Source organism: Falco peregrinus, chromosome 3, assembly GCF_023634155.1.
Source record: "Falco peregrinus isolate bFalPer1 chromosome 3, bFalPer1.pri, whole genome shotgun sequence".
NCBI lineage: Eukaryota > Metazoa > Chordata > Aves > Falconiformes > Falconidae > Falco > Falco peregrinus.
This window is the reverse complement of record NC_073723.1, coordinates 10,251,983-10,267,221: the sequence shown is the minus strand read 5'-3', so window position 1 is coordinate 10,267,221 and position 15,239 is coordinate 10,251,983. Positions and strand designations below refer to the sequence as shown.

Sequence of the window (15,239 nt, the reverse complement as noted above, 5' to 3'; positions counted from 1 at the left end):
GCCAAAAGTTTATTCCCTATGTTATAGGTTATTTTTGCACTTAGGATTAAAACAAAATAAACCATATATATATATAAATATACTGCATCCAAATCCTGAGATAATTACTGAGTTTAATTACCACCAAAACAATTATTCCATGTATTAAATTGCTTTTGTGCAGTGAGATTATCCACTGAGGTTCATTTTCCTCCTTTTCTTCCTCTGATTGCTTCATTGCTGTTACTGATACATACTGGATTAAAGACCTAAACAGTAAATATTTTTTAGGGTATTAGTTACTTTCAGATTTTGAGACATACTTCATTTTTTTGCTTCTCACACAGCATAAGATTTCAGGAATTTGGGGAGTTTGAATTTTCTTCAATGCTAACATTAATCAAGACTTTTTTTTTTTCTTCAAAATATCCCGCTTCCCAGGAATACTGAACTGCACCCCGTATAACCTAAGCCCTACTATAATGAATTCCATTCCTTCTTCTTGCCCACTTTGACTAAGAAAAGATGAATGAGGAATTTGATATTTGTTAAGCATTCAAGGCTTCTACAGAAATGTAAAATGTTATTTTGATGTCCTGAATATTACTGCATGTTTTTGAGTGTTTTGCACATATGCAAGCATCCTCTTAATGACCACTGGAAGACTTTTTTTCTCCTCTGCTAATGTTTTCATGCAAGCTCTGAAACTAGTCTACGTGAAGTCTTTTACCTTTACAAACTCCAGTGTGCTAGAAATCCCTGCTTGTGGTAACATGCTCGCTAGTGGTAACATGCTCAGCAAATCCAGTTCCTTTTTTTGGTTTTGCATTTTTAAATAAAAACAAAACCACAAAAACACAGTATCATTAAAAGTAACCTTACAAATTTACAAAACAATGCACTTGTAAAAGAAAAAATGCTTAACCTGTTCACAACAAGGCTAAATCTGAACTACAGCCAGTTGACTTGCTTTATGCTCTTGCTGTATCATTACTTGTATTTCTCAGGAAAAAAAACTGTTCATTGTGGAGGAATGTTAGTTTTCACAGCCAAACTGTATTTTGGAGTGAGGCCTAACAGACCTAACTTCTTTCCCTTTCACTTATGCACTCTTGAAAATAACTTTTAACCTATCCAAAGACATTTTTGACATCTTGACATTTTTCAGTCTTTGGCATTACTTTAAGCATTGTTTCATCTCTTTAGATGTTACCCTGTTAGACAAGGTTAGCCTACAATAGTAATCAGCCACTTCAGGTTCTGTGATAATAGAAAAGTAGAAAAAAATAATCTTTCTTCTAAAGATATAATAACAAAAGGATATCCTTGGCCAAAAAATCAAAGATTTTCACAAAAATATTTTTCCACAAGTTTTAGTTGCTAAAACACCAACAGCCCAAGAACCATCCGAGAAGAAAATATGACCTTCTACTTTGCGTGCCTTTTATCTTCGTCATGCTTTCTGGCTACTTTTATAGATCTAAGAACTGAACCTTCCTGTATCATGTCAAATACATCACATATATTGTAAGGAAAGAAGCTACAACATTGGGTCTTAGATGCTCTTTCAGCCTTTGTGACTTACTGCCCGGTAGGTTACCCAATATCCATTCTCTGCAGGTTTATCTGGATGCCCAGCATTACAGAACAACTTGTCCCACCACTGGAACAGAATCAGTCACACTACATAAAGTTAAGAATCTGTTAAAGTAGAGATCGATGCTTACATCTTCTTCCCTCTATGATTTTCTATAAGGCTGTAACACTAGACAAGCATGGTCAGTAACTCTAAGATTTTCTGTCTTTAAGTTCTCTGTTAGGAAACTTGATCTGTATATTAAAAGGAAAGTTGATCTGTATATTAAACTTCCTGTGATTACACTGACTGCAAAATATTTGTGTTCTGAAAAACTGTTAACTAAGGTCAAAAATAAGAAGTGCTGTTGCTAAGGCACAAAACTGATCTGATCCAGGAAAGAAATCTACGATTTTATCAGCTCCAAACAGTTATCAAAATCTACTGAGAAAACAAATGAAAATGGAACAGTCTCTCGAAAGTGCACTCTGCAGGCCATAAACATTTTTTTCCCTTAATAATTAGACTGGTACATCTAGCTACAAAAACACCTCTGTTTCATTGTTTAATGAGTCAGCTCTAGGCCCATTAGAACATGGGAACTATATATACAATCTTAGTATTCCCCTACAGTAAATATACATTATATATATGTTGTATACAGTAATATGTATATACACTGTATATATACAATATACAGTAAATGCAAGCACTAAATAAATAACTGTAATTTAAAAGGGCTATTGTTATTATTAATGTTAAAAAAATAATACTGTGGTGAGACACAGACAGTGCAGCACCTGTGTCTTTACACATGTATATTTTTTTGTGGGTGCTTACCAGAAAGTAAGCCTTCATACGAGCACAGATAACCACAGACACACACAAACATATATCCATATAGATTTATACTCTTTTTTTTTTAATCTTCCCATGTAATTCTGCATTTCTGAGAGGTATGCCAAAGAGCATTTAACCATATTGCCGCTACAACAGTACTGGAAACAACCATGATCAATGCCTCAAAACTTCCAGGGTAACATTTGGCTGTAAGTTTTTAAAGGAAAGAAAAAATAAATCTTTAGACTCAACGGACATTATGTCAGCTGCACTATCTGCAAGCCCAATCATGACTTTTGACAGCCACGACGGAGACCTTCAAGTACTAGGAAATACTTGAAGGAATTAAAAAAATATGCCAAAGAAAGATTTCTGCACATGTTCACAAGCTATTTCTGAGTTACATTCTATGCAATAGTTTTGACTTCACTATTGCTGCATCAGGCATTAATCAGCAAAATTTCTGGCTCATTATCTTCAGAGTTAATTTTAGTGAGTCCTGCACATTAAGCAGGGTTCGTTCCCCAATTCTCTAAGATGAAATTGAGCATTTAAAGTAAAATCTAATTACATACTGAGGCATCAATGCCTACTTGCTCACCAGATAAAAATATAGCGTTATGTGGTGGTAATCTTGCATTTGGGGCCAATCACAGCAGGACAAGAAGCAAAAAATAAAGTCTGGAAAAAAAACATTTTTATTGTCAAACCTATGACCTATTTTGCTAGATTTCCACCATCTTTTCACACTTCTATAACTACACAGTTGTTACTAGATATCTTTTTGTCTGATAGTGAGTTAAGTAAAAAGTTATTTTCCATGACCTACCCCTGCTCCTCATTAACATCTATCCGCTAGCTTAACTGCATGCATAGCCAGTCCTGGCGCCAGCCAAAACTTTGAGTATCAGATTAAACTTTGGGTTTAAATGCAGGTTATTCGACAAGTTAAGGAGAGGCTACCAATGCAATTCTATGTCAGACAGCAGGATACAGCAACTTTGGGCGGGATTTGGTGAACAGCAGCTAAGGTAGGCTTGGAATGTAATGTTGCGCCAAGCTCAGCGGCACCCAAGAATGCATTTCAGACCATAACCTTAAAGTTTTGGAGGACAAGTGAGAGGAAGAAGTGGCAGAATACCACAGACACAACAGCAAACTCTATTAGAGATTGGCCATGGCTTTAAGAAAAATATCTGCCTTAGGAAACTAAAGAAGAGAACAGAACTCCTCAGATTTCTATGCTATCTAATGTTTATTGAATAACCCAAACCAATACAAATATAAAACTAGGAGAATTCTCACAGGAAGGTAGCAGCATTTGATAAAACTATATCCTTAAAAGGTAAGACTTATTCCAGGACTGGCCACATTCACACAAGGAAGCTGCTTATATGAGGCACCTGCTGAACCCAGCAGAATTTAAAATTTACTGTTCAACTGAGAGAAGGTGCTGTGAGTAGGGTCCCTTAAGGAGACAGTCCAGATACTTTTACTTGGGGCTTCCCGATTCTTCCCCTTCCTCAGTCATCTTATGGCCACAACAACCAGCCCCAGAGCTTATGAGTTGGGTACATGTAAAGCCTATCTCTAAGAGCTCAACTTGTTGCCAAGTCCCACAGAACCAGTGGTAAAAATCAGGCAGTAATTCAGCCCCTTCGGATACGTATCTAACCAAACTGATCATTAAATGCAAGTAAATGTTACCTGCTACACAAGCTAAAAATTGCTCTGCTGCAACAAGTAAGAAAAGAATGAATTCACCTTCTTCTTGAGCTCCAGACCAGTGCTCTAGCCAGAAGGCTGTGCTTCTCCTCGGCTTACTTCAAATAAAATTCATTCTCTGCTCATTTCACAACACCTAGAAATGAAAAAAAAAAAAAAATCTTACTGAGATAGCACAGGAAATATTCTTTTAATTTAGTCTCTTTTCAGTAACTGGACTAGGATGTGTTTTAAGGCCTGGTTCTGGACAGGAGATCATAAATTTCAGAAGGAAATGTCAAAGGCACTTGCAAAGCAATGTTACTGCGATGCTAACTTGGCATCTTTAACCCTTCACATTATAAAAAAGACAGGTAATCTCTAGTAAACACTAGAATGATGACATGTTTTCTTTCACCACGGTCAGCAATCTGTAATTAATTCAAACAGATGACACACTGCTTCCATGGAAAAGAAAGAAAGGTAGGAGTGAAGTAGCTACTCTCACAATTTCTGCCCGGATAGAACACACTCTAATTGGATTTCTATGCTGGGAAGAAAAAAACATCTAAATTACCCTTTTTCATTCAAAAAAGTAGAAAAAAATGAGCGGTTTCTAGGAGACCCTGCAACAGCAAAAATGATGCAGTATTCTTGCCACTTCTAAGAAATAAAAACATTTCATTATTTTGAAGTAGCTGGCCAGAGCTGGCAGTTGAACTCAATTATGATTCCATCAGGTGCCAGCTGATACATTCAGTAGTGTTTGAGAGAAGTCCATGCAAATCATAACAGAAAGTAATCTGACTAAGCTGATACGAAGCCATTCCTTGCCTAAGAATAGGTCTCACATTCCAGATAAAGAAAACTTACAATGTTAAAACTAAAGGATGAAATCAACTTAGCAAAATAATTCCAAAATAATTTTGTTTTAGAAACACACTCCCAAAGAACTCAGAGCCGACCAACATATAACATGGTATTATTCTTCCTGGAAAATCTCACAAATAATGAAAAAGATGTTATCTTGGTTAATGCAATGTCCACATTGTTTTCTGTCTCCATCTGCAACAGACCTTTTTTCTCCATGCTATTTAGTATATACTGGGGCGGTGGGGAAATAATACGGTTGTTTGAGATTTCTCTAAAGGTTGCACGATGCACTACACACGTTGCATTTACTTAGGATAGCAAATGCAGCTGCATTGGAAATCGGGAAAATCGTAAACATCCACAGAAGTGAAGCAGTAGACTCAGTCCTGCAGGACAGTTGGTGCTCCCTTCTGCTTAATGCCAGGTAGAGCCCCACTCACTGAGAAAAGCACTACACACCAGTATTTTGTGCCAGGCCATGCTGTAAATCAACGTACTAAATTGTAGTGGCATGCCGCTCGAGGGGAAAAAGAATACTCTAAACTCAGACAAATCAGAAGAATGACTTCAGATTCTGCCCTACTAAATAAGAGGGCTATCTTACAAATTAGGGTAATAATTTAAGCACACAAAGAAGCTTTTTTTCATCATTAATTTCTAGAACACACTGTTGTCCATCTGAGTCATTTTCCTTCATGGGGCTTCAACTTCTTTCCTTCACATACTACCCCAGTGCCAAAGAAATCTTTGGTCCCTCTAGTAATCAGACTCTATTTTCTGTACCTTACCCCAAGATGACATAAACAATTGCTTCATCTTCACAGGTTCATCTTCTCCTTAGGCCTTAAAGACATCCAACTCTATAAATCAATTTGCTCTTGCCATTATGACAAGCAAGCCTGACTTAACCTTCCTGTGGCTCCAAGTCTTGAATTTTTCCATGCACTAATGCTCTTACCTCTCCACATACACTCTTAACTCTCCACAAAAATATGTTTCTGGAAGAAGGGAACATGGCTTCATAATCAGTGGAAGTAAAATGTATCCTCCAAAAGTGAGTCTATCTAATCCTCTAATCTAGTTTCTCCAGTTACTGAAGTCTGGAGAGAACATTCACATCCAAGGTGACTAAAAATAAGCACTTAATAGATGCAATACATTCCCATGTCAAGACTACTAAAGAAGTGTATTGCAAAAGACTTGGAATTGGATGTGATCCCTGTGAAATTGCCACATAGCTTCACAGCACATTTAACATTTATTTTTAAAGTGGGGGTTTTGTGGTTTTAATAGCAAACAGTAAACACTGCAAATAGCACTTCAGACTGGACAATAAAAACAAAAAAATGTAGGTTGAAAGGAACTTTTGGAGATCATCTAGTCCAGACTCCTGAGGGCAGAGCTAACTTCCAGGTTAGGCTGAGTTCCTTTACGGCCTTGTCCAGACAAGTTTTAAAAACCTGCAGGGATGGAGGTCCCTCTCTAAGCAACCTGTACTGCTGCTTAACCTCACTGCCTGTGAAAAGCTGCCTCTTTATACCCAATGTGAGTTTCCTTCATTGCCACTTATGGCCACTGTCCCCTGCCCTTTTGCTGTGCGCCTCCCAACACAGCCTGGCTCTGGCTCCTTTACTGCTCCTACAACCAGCTCCCTGCCGTGCCTTCTCTCTTGACTCCTGGCAAAACAAATCCTCTAGCACCTCAGTTGCCGCCCACTCACCACTCTGCATTTTCCTGACCTCCTTCGTGTTTTGGAGCACTGTAACCTGGGCACAGCTATCCCACTGCAATGAAAGAGAAGAATTCCCTGCCCCAGCCTGCCAGCTGTACCTGGCCACCAGGAAGCCTCCCCTGCTGCAGGGGTGCATGCCTCACCCGTAATTTGGTGCCCACCAGATCCCCGTGTCCTTTCCAGCAGGACTGCTGGCAGCTGGGCCCTAGCACTGCGCTGGGTAATGCCACACCAGGAGCATGACTTCTGCTGAGCTGCCTGTGTGAACAGCATCTGTACCAAGTTTTAAGACAGATTGTCCTGTCCTAAGAAACTTAAGCCTAAACTAGGTGAGACAAGTAGGTGAGACAGGATGAAAAACAGCTGTTCAAGAAAGGCAACCCATTAAAAAAGAGGCCAGTTATTCAAGCAAGGTTCTGAGGGAGCATAAAGACAAATGCAAATTCAGGAGCTTCTGTTCAAGCTGTGAGAGACAGATAATTGAGAGACTCAAACCCAGAAACAGGTGATAGGGATAAATAAAGCAATAGTATTAGAGGGTTACCTGGCCGCAAGGTGTAAGAATAGGAGGATGATTGAAAGCAAAATAAGATTATGTACAACCTTAGGCACACAGCTCACCTATTCATTCAGTTATTTATTTTTTCACTTCTCAGATTCCAATTAGGCAACATCAAAGATACCACAAGCCACTTTATGTATAAAAAGGTCTTCAAAAGGAAAAGTAGTACTGCAGTCTGTCAGAGCTCCCTGACAAAGACAAGTTCAATAATCCTCTACTGCACTTGAGCAATGAGGATTGAGAAGTATAACCTTAAAATATAAGTAATGGAAAGAAATAGGTATGTGCCTGAAAGGAAATCTCAAATTCATCATGCTAAGCTTTCAAAGACAAACTTTAAACAAAATGGAGGTAGCTGAAAATACCTATTCATTTTGCTTGTGAGAAAAAAGAATCTCTCATGCCTTTAGGCAGTGGAGAATTATGTGGTCTTTCAAACAGAAAAAGTGCAAACTGTAGAGGATCAGACTGAATAAACGTTAAGATGCCAGTCTTACAGGGCCTTTGGGAATCTACTCAATAACAATATTTTTGAGACGCCTCACACAGGAATGGTGTATTTGTTATAGTTATTTACACCTTGCAGAGAAACCTAATAAAAATGAAAGGATGTGTTTATGCACTAAGGAACAGAGACAAAGAAATATCTACATGAGAACACAACAGGTATAAACAAACCAGTCATTTTAAAGCAAGCTGAAAAGGAAAAAAGAAAGAAAAAAACACTCAATGAACAAACCAAAAAACTGATAACTGTCAACTGTAACATACTGTAAAAAAGATTGATGTCTTCCACTTAGCATCTTTCAAGTGTTGAAAAATTAGTCTGGTTAGTAGGGCTCTTTCCCTCAATTTATGCAAAGAGTTGAAATGTAGAATTCATTTAGTCCTTATAGCAAGAAGAAACCTTATCATAAAAAAGGCAGAGGCAAGCAATTGGATGTAAGAATAGTTTCCTAAGTCTGTAAAGGCAATTCCAACACTACTATTACAGCTGTTGCAGATGGGACAACAGTGGTATCCAATAACAAAAAAAAAAAAAAAGAGATGTAGATGTCTGAATCAGGCTTCTTGAGTAAGCCCTGGTGTCAACCCTGCTGCAAAGACCTGCTTCCTGAATACAAGTTTTTTGTGCATTTTATTCACCATGAAATAATGATGGTACCCGTGGGGAAGCCCCTTGGTTGGTACAATGGGAAGGTTAATCCCAAAAGAAGCCATCTCCATTGCAAAAGTTCTTTCTGTGCTGTTGAGCAGGAGTGCAAATAAAATGCTGAGGCCCTTGGCTGAGGATCTCAACACATCTCAAGGTTGGGATCCAACTCAGTATGCAAATATATTTTGCCCTGGTGAGACAAAATTAAGCAGAAGATAGGTATAATTCTTGATATCTAGTATATTGCTCATAATATCCTAAAAAGGAATTATAAACACTAATTATTTGGTCTAAGCCTGTAATCCTCTTTAGGAGTAAGACATCTACTGCATAAATAGCTTCGGCAGGGGGTGGGAGTGGGGGGAACCACTACCACCCCCACCCCCACCCCCCAAAAAAAACCCCCAAAAATACAAGAAAGCCAAACAACTTCATAATGTAGCAACCTATAAAACTAACTACATCTTCTTGTGAAAAGAAAAAGATGAGGCATAAAAGAGCTGACTCTAATTGACACCTTTACTACAATAATCTGGAACAATACTTCAAGAGGAGCAAAAAAACAGGTTTAGTCATGCCCTTCTTTTATTGTATCATATCCAAAAAAAGGTTTCAATCTTTTTCTTAAATTACATACTTTTACTTCTTTATTGAATTCTTCACTTCATCTCTTTTATCCTTTCCTTTCTGCTTTTTTTAATCAATTGCTAAAATTACTCAGCAGAATTGCACATGAGGTATACGAGACTCCCTTTCATTGGCTTGAGATATATGGGAGACAGGAGTTTAAAAGGTCAGTCATTATGTGCAGTCCATAACCTAACATTTTCTGCAGACAAGATATGTTCACAGTTACAGCAGGAATGGGGCCAAACTGGATTCAAACTATCCATTTAAAGTTCTTTGTTTCTGCAACTAATCGAAGTCCATCTTTGTTCCAAATATAATGTTCTCTAGCGTCAGGTATATTGAAGACTCCATCAAAATGGAGCAAAGAACTCAGACCTTTAATGCAGCTACAGGTAAAATAAAGATAGAAGTGAAGATATAGAGTGGGCAGTAACAAAAAAGTAATGAAAAAGTATAAAATATCATGAAAAAGTTTAAAGACATGAGAAAAAATAGTGGGGTGCTGGGAAGACAAAACCTAAGCAAAAACAACAATTGCCCCATCCTCAGCAGCAATGAAGACTCACAGTTCCCCACCTGAGTGGAAACTGGTGTGCAGGGACTCAGCAGGAACCCACATTCCAGTTAGCTGGCATTATAATGTTCTGTCCAGCAGCAGGCTAACCTTACCTACCTACTGTTTGTAGCAGCCAATAAATAATTGCTCTGCACTCATAAATTCAGTAATTCCTTCTTGCAAGTCTCTGTGGATGGTAAAAGATGTTCAAATAAAAGTGACACAGTAGAGGAAGAGTACAGAAAATAAAAGTACGGTTTGATAAAAGATCCATCTATCAGTTTGAATGTACTAATACTGTGGGTTTTAAAATAAGAAAATGAAGGTGGCCTTCAGGTTTCACAAAGGATAAACAACTTTGCCACGTTGGAAAATCAGTTCATGTTTTTAAGTCTGAATGTTGATAGAACACTATTTTTCATACAGTCTGCCTCATTTTGAAGCTGCTTCTGTGGCAACATCAGGAGATGATAGAGAAGAGCAAAGTGTTTCCCTTTAGGGCTAACACTGTATGTGGACATTACAGGAATGTTGTTATCAAAAGCTTTGGTGTCACAGCAAGATCACCAGCAATCTACAAAGATTGACTACACAGACTGGCAGGCTGAAGACCTTGTAGACAAATCAATCTGTATGGCATTCAGTTTCTGGTTCTCCTTTTCCTGAATACAGTGATGCCAGAATGTCGATGACCTCAGAGGACAAAAGCCAATTCTATTATAAGTTCCTTTATTTAGTTTACAGATGCCATAAACTTAAATGTTAATTAATGTTTTTTTCTAAAAATATAAACCTGAATCTGAAAGCTGTAGGTTTGGAGCGGGTCGTATACCAAATCACATTAATTCACAAGCTTTTATTTTAATGAATACATTGAAGTCCTGAGCAATATTTACAAGCTGTCCTTTAATACAAAAGCCTTTTAATAAAACCACTCATCTTTCACCTGGTATGAAATATGAATGCTAAGTATAGAAGCATTCACGTTTGTGGATTTCTGCAAAGTTAAGGAAAGTAATACCCTATATCTAAAAGCAAAATTACAGCTACATGTTCAAATAAGTACATGCACACAAGTCCCAAAACGTGCAACACATCCATTTAAATGAGACACGTGCACAGGGACATTCTTGAGTTTTGCTCTGTAGGGGAGTCACAACACTCATTAAAATATAATAAGCTCCGCAATGAATAGAGCAAGTGCTCATTATAATGTAATGAGCAATAATTATCACACAACCGTCCTGTGGAGTAAACTCATTGCATTCCAAGAATGTTGTACCTTTTTTTTTTTTTTTTTTTTCCTTAAAAAAACCCTATAAATAGCTTCTCCCGTCTGGGTTCAGAACTAGGAAACATACAGGCATGTTGTCATAACATAGTGTATTTGACCAAAACCACTCCCATAATGTAACAACACAAGCCAAACTGACTTCAGTAGCACAGTGGGCATTAATTGCTTTAGGAAATCAGGCCTCACCTGACCTTATGCAGTCTGAAACAACTCAAGTTCATTAGCCTTCAAGTCACAATGCAAGGCTACATAGTCAACAAAGCTCTCCCTCCTGGCTTTGCTTGAGAGGTATTTACAAACCTCTCGAATAGGTTTCTGTCTAGGAAGCTACTTTACAAAAGCATGTACAAAGGAACATCCCTCTGGTCATCTTTTCATCTGCCTCATGGCTAAAGAAAGGTTACTGAAATAAAGGTGTCCTATTTTTCTTTCCCCACATCCAGCCTGCTGTTCCCCCCATTTTCACCACATTAGATCTGGAACCTGCCAAGCCTTTATATAAAATGACACAGCTCTCTAATCTGGCAGAAAATTAATCCAAGAGAAAAAATAAAACCCCAAGCCCTACAAAAAAGCAGCAACCTGTTGGTTAAGTCATCTTGCGTAAATTCCCCATAAGCTCCTCTATGCTCTCAGAGGCTTCCGTCCGCAGTAACATATCTATCTACTGACTCCTCCTTAACAGGTCAAGAGGTCTCCAACGTTATGTTTTTCACTGAACAGTATAAAACACATTAGGTATCAGCATGATGCAGTTGTTTGAGATGGATCTGAGAAACAGAAAGGCCTCCTTTGGGACAAGACTCACGTAACAGGATCATTCCTAAAGCCTGTAAACCTAGAGCATCCAATTTACAGCACACAAGCCACATGCACTGCCACGCCAACACGTTTATGCCCCAGCAGCAAGATGGAGACCGATCCATGGCACTCTGCCGGCACTGGGGACCCACTCCTTACCTATAACCCACACACAGCCTGCATGCCCATAAAGCACCTGGTTACACCTGGGAAGAAGGTGCTGCTGCTTTAGCAGGTCACATCCTCTGCTCCAGGAACAGTAACTACCTTCCCACCATGCTGCTCCCTGGGGTAACTCTGGGGCACCTACTGTGTTAATGCACTGTGAATTTTATGCCTAGGATAGCTGTCCTGAGAATATACAGAGTAACAAATCTAGTTTATTTAGGAAACACTAAACCTTGTATGAATCAATTGTACCGTGAATGCTTCGCAGTCTTTACCTGACACTGAAAGAAGTTCAACCAGCTAGAAATGATGAGCACCACTTGAAAACGTGTTTGCTTGCAGATTGTTTTACCACTTTCCAAAACCACTTAGAAGGGTTTCTAATACAAAGCTACCCTGGATTTCAAAACATTAGTTGTGCATTCATTGAAAATGAATGAGTATAAGAACAAGCATTGCATTTCCTCAGCAGTTTTCTAAAGAAGTCTTAGATGGTTCATAATTTAAAAAAAAACAACAACAAACAACAACAAAAAAAACCCACAAAAAACCCCTCATCAACACCAAAACAAAAACCAAACAGAAATAAACCCAAACTTAACATGCAATGCTAAATGAACTGATTATTTTACACCTTCTGCCATGCAAATACAAAAATATCTAAGAACTCTCTAGGCTGAACAGGCAAGATAGTAACTGTGAGCTCAAATTCCCTAATATGAATGCAAGAATTCATGCTTCAATGAGTGGCAAATACATAACAAATTTTCTTGATCAGCAAAGTATGTGGAAATTTCATGTAATCAATGATGTGTAGCTTATTTTTTTCACGACTCCAATGAGAAGGCTTATTATTTATTAGAAAGAACAAAATGTAAAACATAAAGGAAACTGTGATTGAGGACTGTAATCCAGACATAAATTGTTTCCTTTTTAAGTATTGGAAGCTCCCATGAGCAGTTAATAGCTGCCATGCTACAGTGATGCTCATATGCCCTGGTTTTTTTTCACATCTCCTGAAAGCCAAGATTTTACACTTAGAAGAGTCAGCAGTTCCCAGGTGCTAATACAATGTACCAGTGTTAAAAATACCTCCTCACAGTCAAATTAAGTCTTTATTGAACAACCTAAAGAAGGTACCTCCATTTCAGCAGCAACTTTTTTCCTTCAAATATACACAAACATATGCATATGCACTCCAACACCCTCAAAATTAAGAGCAGCACTTTTCCTGTCCTGCCACCATGGCTAAACTATTAATTTTTTTACCAATTATAGGAAGGTTCTCTACTGAATGAGCACTTGTACTTTGCAAATAGTACAGGATTCACTGGGACAGGGTCTCCAACTTGGTTCTGAGTACCTCAAATGCTTGCCCTGCTGCTACAGAGATGGTGTCTATGTTGCTTATTTTTTTTTTAATCATGTATTCTGTCAATTTGAGTACCAGCAGCAGCAGAACATGACAGAAAGTTTGACTGAATCCTAGCCAGAAATCCAAGCCTGAGAAAGTTCACCCCCTGCCCCAATTCAGTGTTAGCTTAAGCCTCATTCTAACAACTGGCAATACAGAAATTGTGTATACAAGGAAAAGACAAAACAAAAATATTTCCTCTGGGCAAGGCAGAATTATTGACAATGAAAGGCACTTTCATAGTCTCCTGGACCAAAATATTTTCATTCACAGCTCTCCCACCACACCCAATAAGAGTAAGATGTGAATTAAACAGAATTAAAATCCAAATGTGTAACTTTGGTATAAGAGTATATTAATCATTCAGTAAAGTGGTCTAATCATAGAATATTTATTATACAAAATGAAATGCTTAATATAATTACGAAAATGCACACTCCCATCCATGAAAATAAGCAGGCATTGGCCAAAGAACAGGTCATAGTACTGCCACATGATGTGATCAGTAACTTTTGCCTGCTTTTAACAGTACCAAGCATCTCTCTTTTTTAAAAAGCTGATTTCCATTTCTTTGTACCTTTCCAAAGAATGTGTGTGCATCAGTAACCATGTATGTGTCCGTAACTGTGGCTATAAGGGCTTAATGCCAATGAATTATGAATCGATACAGTGCATGATGGAGACACCGGAACAGGCTATCCAGAGAAGTTGTAGATGCCCCATCATTGGAAGTGTTCAAGGTCAGGCTGGACAGAGCTTTGAGCAACCTGATCTGGTAAAATATGTCTCTGCCCATGGCAGGGGGATTGGATTAAATGAATTTCAAAGGTCCCTTCCAAACCAATCCATTCCATGGTTTTATGACCCACCTGGAAACACCAAAACAGGGAGTCAGCCAAATACAGAGTTGGTGGTTTTCAACAGGAATACTGCCCAGGAAAAAGACATGATGGGCAGTGTTTAGCCCACCTACACTGAGGCAAGTACTTCAGTTCAGGCTGCCTATGTTATCAGCAGGGAGAAGCAGGTTCCTCCACAGAAGTTCAAAACAATCCAAGTGCAAGGCCCCACCACAGCCCATGAAAAACCTGAAGCTGGCTGATTGGCAATGCCCAGCCCACCGCCCCCAGCTGACAGGGGAACTGGATGAGGACACAGCAGTCCCCAGTTCCACCACCACCAGACTGTCCTAAGGAAAAATATGTCCATCCTACCACCCCACTCCTGCCATCTGCTGTCGAGACAATTGGACTGATCCCTCTTGTAAAGAACTTCCAGGGTTCAATGTTACAGACTATGCAATACTACACAGACCAAAAAATCTCACAGGCTGCCTCAGTCCTATGCTAAAAACGCAGCCAGTACCTGAGCTAGCTTGGTATTTTTATACATCACTTCAGAAACATGCTTTAAAAATTGTCCATGTAAGCACTGGATAAATGATACTGAAACCAAGGTGAGGTAGAGTGAGGATGGAAACGTATCTCTGTGGCCTAAATATATTCCTCCTTGCAAGAATGTTTGCTTAAAAGAAGCAAACGGTTTCATAAAGAGCAGGGAGTCAAGTTTGCAATTGTAAAATAATGCTCTGTCTTTTCTATCACAACAAACCCAGCCTTAATGCTGCTCAGGTTTGAAGTAATTCCAGAAAAATATAAACGGCAATCGCCATCATGCAAAATCACAATTCTTACAGGCCTCAGGCATCTGTTAAATATATTCTCAGTATACAAGAACTGTAGATGTGCAAATGCCAACAAGTTGCTTATCACTTACAGAGCTACATGACTATGTTGTTCTGGTTATGCTCAATGCATAAAGATACATTACTTAAAAAAAAAAACAAAACAAAACAAAAAAAAAAAAACAACAAACAAACAAACCAACAACAACAACAAACCAACCCAAAGCAACAACTCCCTATCCCACCCCAAAAACCACCCCAACCCCCAAA

The 15,239-nt window shown here is 38.5% G+C and overlaps 1 protein-coding gene across 8 annotated transcripts in view; it reads right to left on the bottom strand.

Moving 5' to 3' along the window:
* Positions 1–15,239, bottom strand: part of CDH18 (cadherin 18) — a 337,247-nt gene that overhangs the window by 252,339 nt on the left and 69,669 nt on the right. For all 8 annotated transcript variants that reach the window (XM_027784808.2, XM_013298152.3, XM_027784809.2 and 5 more), the window contains one exon: positions 4,160–4,256. The gene's annotated coding sequence lies outside the window, so the exon portion shown is untranslated. The remainder of the gene's footprint in view (positions 1–4,159; positions 4,257–15,239) is intronic.